Here is a 7,899-nt window from a genome sequence, read left to right as displayed (position 1 = left end):
AATGTTTCTTCTTCTAAGGACTCATACGGGCTCAAGCCCACCTATCTTAAGGTCAGCTATGCCATATAATAACACAATCCCATAAGTGATATTTCACATATTCAAAGGTTTGGGGAACTAGAACAGGATATTTCCGTGGGGTGTTTAGAATTCTGCCTACCACAGTGACTAAATAAATGGATTAATTAATGGATGTTTCTATGAACGTACACAATCAGGATACCTGACCTGTTCAAAGAATTAGGAATGGCTTTTCTCAAAAAATGATAATTAGGATGTCCAAATTTTGAAGAGAAAGTAAGAAAAAGGAGAGTATTTAGGGAAAGGTATATTAGGCAAAGAAAGCCTTGTCTCCAAAGAGCTTGTAGAAGGGGAAGCATGGTACAGTAAAGGAATGGAATGAAAAGTGGTGTGACTGGAAGTCAAAGAGCAAAGAACCTATGGTTCAAGACAAGTATGAAAACATAAATGAGAACCAATGAGAAATATGGAAAATAATTAATGTGTTAATCATGGATGAGGGTTGTTTTGACCCAAGCACATTTATTTTTAAAACAGCATTTTATATTGTGTTGTAGAGAACAGATTAAATTAAAGCTATCTGGCATGCAAATTTACCAGTTAGAAGGCCACTGAAATAGTTGAGATTTTGTGGAAACTTGGATGAGGTGTGTGGAAATAAAGAGAAAGAGATGGGTTCAAACTTATATAAGTAGAAATTACATAACTTGATTTTGGATCAAATATGAAGGCTAAGAAAAGAAAAAGGAAAGGCCAAGGATGACTGCTAGTTTGGGACACTTCAAGGTAAATGGTGGTATCATTAACTGAAATACGAAACATGAATAGAGAAATTTAGTTGGGTAAAGAATATCATGAGCTTGATTATGGACACTCTGAGCCTGAATTCCCTTGAAGGCATCCAAATGGCTCCCAGACCGTGCTATCAGAATTATTTATGGAGCCTTTTTAAATTTATAGCTTGCTGAGCCCTATGCCAGGCCTCCTGAATCAGAATCTACAATAACTACAGGTCAAAGCAAAAATGAAAAGGGGAATCACTAATTATTTTGAACTGAATGAAAACGAAACATATCGAATTTGTGAGATGCAAGTAGTTAGAAAGAAATGTATAGCACTACGAAATGTATAGCACTACAGGACCTGTATAAGAAAAAAGACCCCAGTAACCTCAGCTTCCGCCTTAAGAACCTAGAAAACGAAGAGAAAATTAAAACCAATATAAGCAGAAGGAAGAAAATAATAAGAGAGAAAATCAACAAAAGAGAAAAAGGAAAACAATAATGAAAATCAATGAAACCAAAATCTATTTCATTAAGATTGATAAGCCTCCTGGCAAACTGAACAGGAAAGAAAAGAGAAGACACAAATTATCAATACCAGGAATGAGAGTGGTGACCTCGCAGATATTAAAAGGATTATAAGAAAATATTATGCCAATAAATTTCACAACTTAGATGAGATGGAAAATTTCTTGGAAGACCAAAAACATCTTAAGTCTGGATCAAGAAAGGGTGATACATCTTTCACTCCTTAGAATCTTCCTTCCCATCATCCCCTTTTCTAAAGATACTTTTTCTGGGTGATTTTCACTAGAAGCAATTTTTACCTTTGAAATTCCACACTCCCTACCTTTGAAAGTGTGGCTTCTCCCTACATTTGTATGTCTATATTTTAATACAGAACAGTAACTCATGAGAACAGCTTAAAAATTAAGGTAGGGAACAGATTTCCTGTCAATCATGGTGGTGAAAAAAATGAAAAGGAAGAATAAGAGAAGGAGAGGGAGGAAATGGGTTTAGAAGTAAGTCAGGGCTCTGGACATGTCTGGGAAGAAGACCCTGGAAAAAGAGCAGCTCTACTTCCTATGTAAACTACCCTGGGACCTCTGGTCTAAAGTGGACTTTCTCTCATCCACCCCAACTCTGTTCTAAGTGACAGACATTATAAAGAATACTTTGGGGTCAAGGAGCAAGCTCACATGGTTATTGCTGAGAGAATATGTAGTAAATGAAAGCTCCCTAAGGTGAGGTTCTCTGTCATATTCTTCTCTATTTGTTTATGCCCCCCCCAAATAGTTCTTACTTTACGTTGAATAAGAGAATACATAAATGTGTTAATTAGGTGATTCTGGCTCATGACATGGTGATATGGTGCCACCTGCCTCAGCACTGACTCTTCCTGTAACCTCTCTCAGGAATGTCCATTTTTCCAAGAAGGCTCCTTTAACTAGCAGTTTCCATGATGAAGTGTTGCCTGGCCGTTTTCATGGGGAAGTCAAACACCAAAAATTGAATCCTCTTCTAAGTCTCCATTTCAGATATCCAGATTCTCGATTCCCCCATTCTTTAACTTTCTTAGAATTAAAAGCCCTGTATCCCTGTTAGCTTCCTTAGGAGTGGAAAAGGCAAACTATAATCTGATTCTGCATCAGCTTCATTCCCTTTGGATCAAGTTTAACATAAAGAAAGCTTTGAGATGTGAGGGGAATGGATAAGAAGTTGTTGTGAGAATACAGTAACCCCCCCTTACCCACAGTTTCACTTTCCATGGCTTCAGTTACCCGCAGTCAACTGCATCGGGAAGCAGATGAACCTCCTTCTGACACGTCATCAGAAAGTCAATAGTTGCCTAATGCTACATTGCAATGCATACATCAGTCACCTCACTTCATCTTATCCTGTAGGCATTTTATCATCTCACATCATCACAAGAAGGAAGGTGAGTACAGTACAATAAGATATTTTGAGAAAGAGATACCATATTCACATAACTTTTATTATGGTATATTATAATTGTTCTATATTATTATTAGTTATGTTGCTAACCTCATGCTGTACCTAACTTATAAGTCAAGCTATATCATAGGTATGTATATATAGGAAAAAAATATAGTAGAGTATATATAGGGTTTGATATTATCTGCAGTTTCAGGTATCCAATGAGGGTCTTGGAATGTATCCCCTGTGGATAAGGGGGGACTACGGTACCTTAAAAGATAAACAATATACATCAACTCTGAAATCCTAAACCAATGGTTTAATATGGTCTTTTCCCAAATTCAGGTCTGTCTATCTTAAAGGCAAGACAGTGGAAGGGTAAACCCTACACATGTATGTCCATCATACCCAAGGGAGCCTTGAACATATATGATACGGAAGTCTCACCCAAACTTTTCTGAACTATAAATGGTCCTGTTTTAAAGTATGAGCCAAAAGGTCTGGGGACACTGAAGAGAAAATGTTTCTTTTGGCCTGACAAATGATAAAGACCTTCATTTTATAAGGTGTTACTAAAAAGAAAAAAATGGCAAAAGGCAATTCAAAGGAAACAGAGTGAAACGGATTTAAAAGTGCATGAAACCATTGAGAGCAAGTACTATAAAGCAGCTGAAAAACTCACTATGTGGAAAATTTAGAGATATTACACTGAAAAAATAAGATGGGAACAGGTATAAAAGTGAAAAAGAATGGCCTATTGTCATTCTAAGAAGTAATGCTATATGGCAGGCAATAAAAGACCCTCAGCAGATTTTAAGTAGGGGAGCAAGATAATCAAAATTGTGTTTTGAAAAAACTTCTGCAAACTACATGGGATTTAGGACTAGTGCAAAAATGTTCAAGGCAAGGAGACAAATGTGGAGGTATAGCAATCCTCCAAGCAAGAAGTGAGTAGCTGGACTAGAGCACTAGTAGTCAGAATGGAGAACACAAGGCATGTTTATGAAACATTTCTAAATAAACACAAAAAATGAGTCACTTATAGACGAGATTTAATATTATTCAGACTTCTCCAGGACCCAACAAAGATCCAAGTGGCTTAGATAGTAGGGACAGAGACAGCAATGTCCAAAGGAAATGGGGAAGGTAAAAGGATACCCATGTGAAAGGCACATGATGAAGGTCTTTGTCCAGAACGTACCCTAACTTCCAGCCAAATCTCCTAAAAGAGGCAGCCTATTCCTTTCATTCTAGTTCTTAACTTCAGGCCCTTCTAGGTGACTCAGTGCGTATTCATGAAATAAGTGACCAGAAATCTGATCTAGAAGTCAAAGAGTCCTGCTATGGTTTTGTCTCTGTATCTGGCATTTAGTATTTATTAAGAAATTACATAAGGAAGATGGTTGTAGGGGTGGGGGTGGGGGTGGGGGGGGGTGGGGGTGGGGGTGGTGGTGGTGGTGGTGGTGGTGGTGGTGGTGGTGGTGGTGGTGGTGGTGTTTGTGTTTATACTCATAAAATGGTTAAGTCAATTAAGATCAAATCCACGAAGCTTATCCTGAGCATATTAACTATCACAGACTTGGAATCCCTTCTAAAATCTAGGATAATTGCTGCATCTTTAGAAAAAATTTTAAAATGGGTCTGATTCATCTGTTTATTATCCATGTCTCTAATAGGCTTTCAAATATATTTTTTTCAAATATAAAACAGATACACACATTCATCATATGCCCATACAGAAGCATGCATACAAACACTTATAAAAAAATCTGGAGAGGGGCTCCTCAGTGGCTCAGTTGGTTAAGCGTCCAACTCTTGATTTCAGCTCAGGTCTTGATCTCAGGGTTGTGGGTTCAGGCCCCGCATTGGGTTCCACACTGGGCATGGAGCCTACTTAAAAAAAAATCTGGACAAATAAACACCAAAATGTTAACAATTACGTAGTGTATGGGACTAACATAATAATAATAAAAAAAATGTTTGTCTTTTAATGTGACAAGTTTACTGGAATTTATTATATTTTTCTTTTATATTTTGAGAGTATAGAAGTTTGTTTACAGTCATCATATACTGCTTTCCCACTAAGAACCAACATCCGTCTCTTCTCTTTCTCTCTCTCTCTCATTCTCTCTTTCTCTCAATCCCTATGTCAGGGTACTACTGGGTAAGAGGCTGTTCCTCCATACAGAATGACCAAAGCCTGCACTGACTCTAGTTTATGTTCCTAGTTCTGTTGGCCACCATTCACCTGAACATATCAAGCATGCAAAGAAAAATATACATGGGTTCACGAGGCTGTGCTCAGTCCGGACAACGTAGATGATTGTCAGGTTACCTAGCACAGCAATAAGGTACAGGGAGCACAATGGGAAGGCTAACCAGAACTGAGCTTCTTCCAAGCCTGGAAGGCCTATTAAAATAAAATATGTGGCACTGGATTCATTGCTATTGGGATGCACCATAGTGAAGAAGCTGAGCCTCAACCAGTGCCACACAGGTAGAGGCTGGAATACAAAAACAAGCCATTGTCAGATCCTCCAGGATCTCAATACCATGCTTTTTTCCCCTCCACCCTGATGTCCTATTCTCTGACCCAAACTCTAACTTCATTGCCTATCCAAACTCTGATTCTATTCTAAACTCAACCTAACCACCATTTGTAACTCAGGGCCCAGTTCTAATTATTAATCCCACCTCTAAAGTCAATCTTGAAAACAAGTGAAATACTAAGACAAGTTGCCAGAGAGCAGTTGAGTGTGAAGAAGAGCTCATGGCCAGCATCAGAAAGGACTTCCACCATTCACTGGGCTCAGGATGTGTCAGTAATCTTTGTACCATCATTGAGCTATTACACAGGGGTTCCCTCAGACAAGGCAGAGAGCAAAACATCGGGAGCACAAGATTTAGAACAGAGAGTGAGAGTTTAATTCAAACTGCTGGAGGGAGAAGGTATAAGGAGCCATATTTAACCTAGAATTTGAGGCAAAGAAGCCAAAGTCATCAGTGCCTTAAATCTTCTGTACTGACCTCTCCGTAACCTATGACACTGTGAGGAGTTCCCTCCTTCTTAAAAACTTCTCCCTCCTCCTCCTGCTGCTCCTAATCTCACTCTGATCTTGGTCTCCTTTCTGGATCTTCAGCCTCCTCTCCTTGACCCTTAAGCATACTTTTAGATAATAATGCTCTCAGAATTTTATCCTTAGTTCTCCTCTTGTTCTATACCCTCTACCCTGGTCATCTTGTCCCTTTCAATAAATCCATTTGTTATGCATAAACTACTGATTCCTAAATCTGTTTAGCAAGTTTGAATTGTCTTTTGTGATCCAGATTCGTAATTCTAAAGTCTTAAAGAAAGGAATCACCTCTCTCTCAAGCAGTCCAAAACACAAACTCTTTCTGAGGCAGTATTGTATGGTTGTTAAGACTATGAGCTTTGAAATCAATCCTGGATTCATATTCCAGTGGATAACTTCATTGTGCCATCTAGGCAAATCATTTAACGTTTCTGAGCCTCAGTTTCTCCATCATTAAAATGAGGATAATAGTTGCTGCCTAACAGAGCTCAATATGAGGATTCAGTGAGATGATGAGTATAAAGCATTTAACACAATGCCTGACACATAGTAAGTGTGCAAATATTTACATCTGTTGTTATTAACTGTTTTCCTCTAGTATGTCCTTTCTTCTGTGGGGTGGGCTGAACAGCCACACAAGCTCAGAGACCCTGAGTCTGTCTCTCATGCCTTCAGTGCGTCTTTCTTTATCTCTACAATCCCAACAATCTTCCAAGCAAATGAAATCAGCTCACTATCTATTGCTTTAAAAAAAAAAATACTCTCAAAGTTCCACATTAATTCTAGAAAAAAAGATCAAACTGTTAGGTTGTGGCAAAAAGTCTGTCTTCCAGCATCCAGCCCTAGGTTTCTCTCTCACCACTGCTGACCATGACCCTTGTGCTCCAGCCACATTAGAATGCATGTCATTTCATGAAGGTGGCACTGATTCCCATGCTTCTATGTCTTTTTGTCTTTTTTACTTCTCATCCCTTCATCAAGATCTTCCCAGATCCCCCTCCTTGACTTCCCACTAAGCAAAATCTTACTCATCTTTCACACCCTGGTCTACTGTGTCTCTCCTATGCTGTTTTGCTAAGCTTCTACCCCTGGGTATAATGAAATATTTCTTGCTCTGTGCTCCCAAAGAACTTTGTTTAGGTCTCTTCTCAAGCATCTACAGTCCTGAACTATAATTATTGCTATATTTATTTTCCCATGAATTATGGATTCCTGAACGGCAGGAATCCTACCATATTTATTATTTAGTACTTAGTTAACATTTATTGAAAATGAAAGTGAGAAGAATCCCTCAATACACATCTAATGAGGATAGCACAGCCAAGGAGGCAAGAAGGACTGCCAGTTGTATGAACTATAGAGACTCTGGAGAAGAATGAAAGAATGTTTAGGTCAGTGCAAGATAGTCTTAGTTTTAGAACAAGAATCTTTAGGATCAAACAGAAAAGGGCTTTCTTACTCAGGGAGCCAGAAGACATGAGAAGAATATGTGGAGAACAAGGCAGGTACAAAGGCTTGGCTCTACATAAATGCAAAGTAGGCATGCAGAACGGTTTATGTCCAAGAGACAGGATGACCTAGGATCCCTCCTCTGCAGACATCAGCAAGAAGGCTCTGATACTCCGGAAGGCCAGATGTCTACACATCCAAAAATTTCACATGAACAGACATGGTAGAATGGGATCACAATGAGCCACCTTAAGAAAAACTGGGAAAGGGTGCCTGGGTGGCTCAGATGGTTAAGCATCTGCCTTCGGCTCAGGTCATGATCCCAGGGTCCTGGGATCAAGTCCCGCATCGGGCTCCCTGCTCCTTGGGAGCCTGCTTCTCCCTCTGCCTCTCTCTCTCTCGGTCTCTCATGAATAAATAAATAAAATCTTTAAAAAAAAAAAAGAAAAAGAAAAACCGGGAAAGAATCATGGATTGGCATATTCCACCCTATTAACTCTCAGGGTCAAGAAAGCCAAATCTGGTAAGCAGATTTCTGGGGCTGGAAACTCAAGCCTCAGCTCAGAATAAATGCAGAGGACAATAACAACCTTGTAATGCTGCTGCAAAATTATAAGGTAAGACCTGTCAAAAGG

The sequence above is a fragment of the Zalophus californianus genome, chromosome 11 (genome assembly GCF_009762305.2).
Source record: "Zalophus californianus isolate mZalCal1 chromosome 11, mZalCal1.pri.v2, whole genome shotgun sequence".
Taxonomy (NCBI): Eukaryota; Metazoa; Chordata; class Mammalia; order Carnivora; family Otariidae; genus Zalophus; species Zalophus californianus.
The sequence above is the reverse complement of the archived record's forward strand: the minus strand, read 5'-3'. Positions refer to the sequence as shown.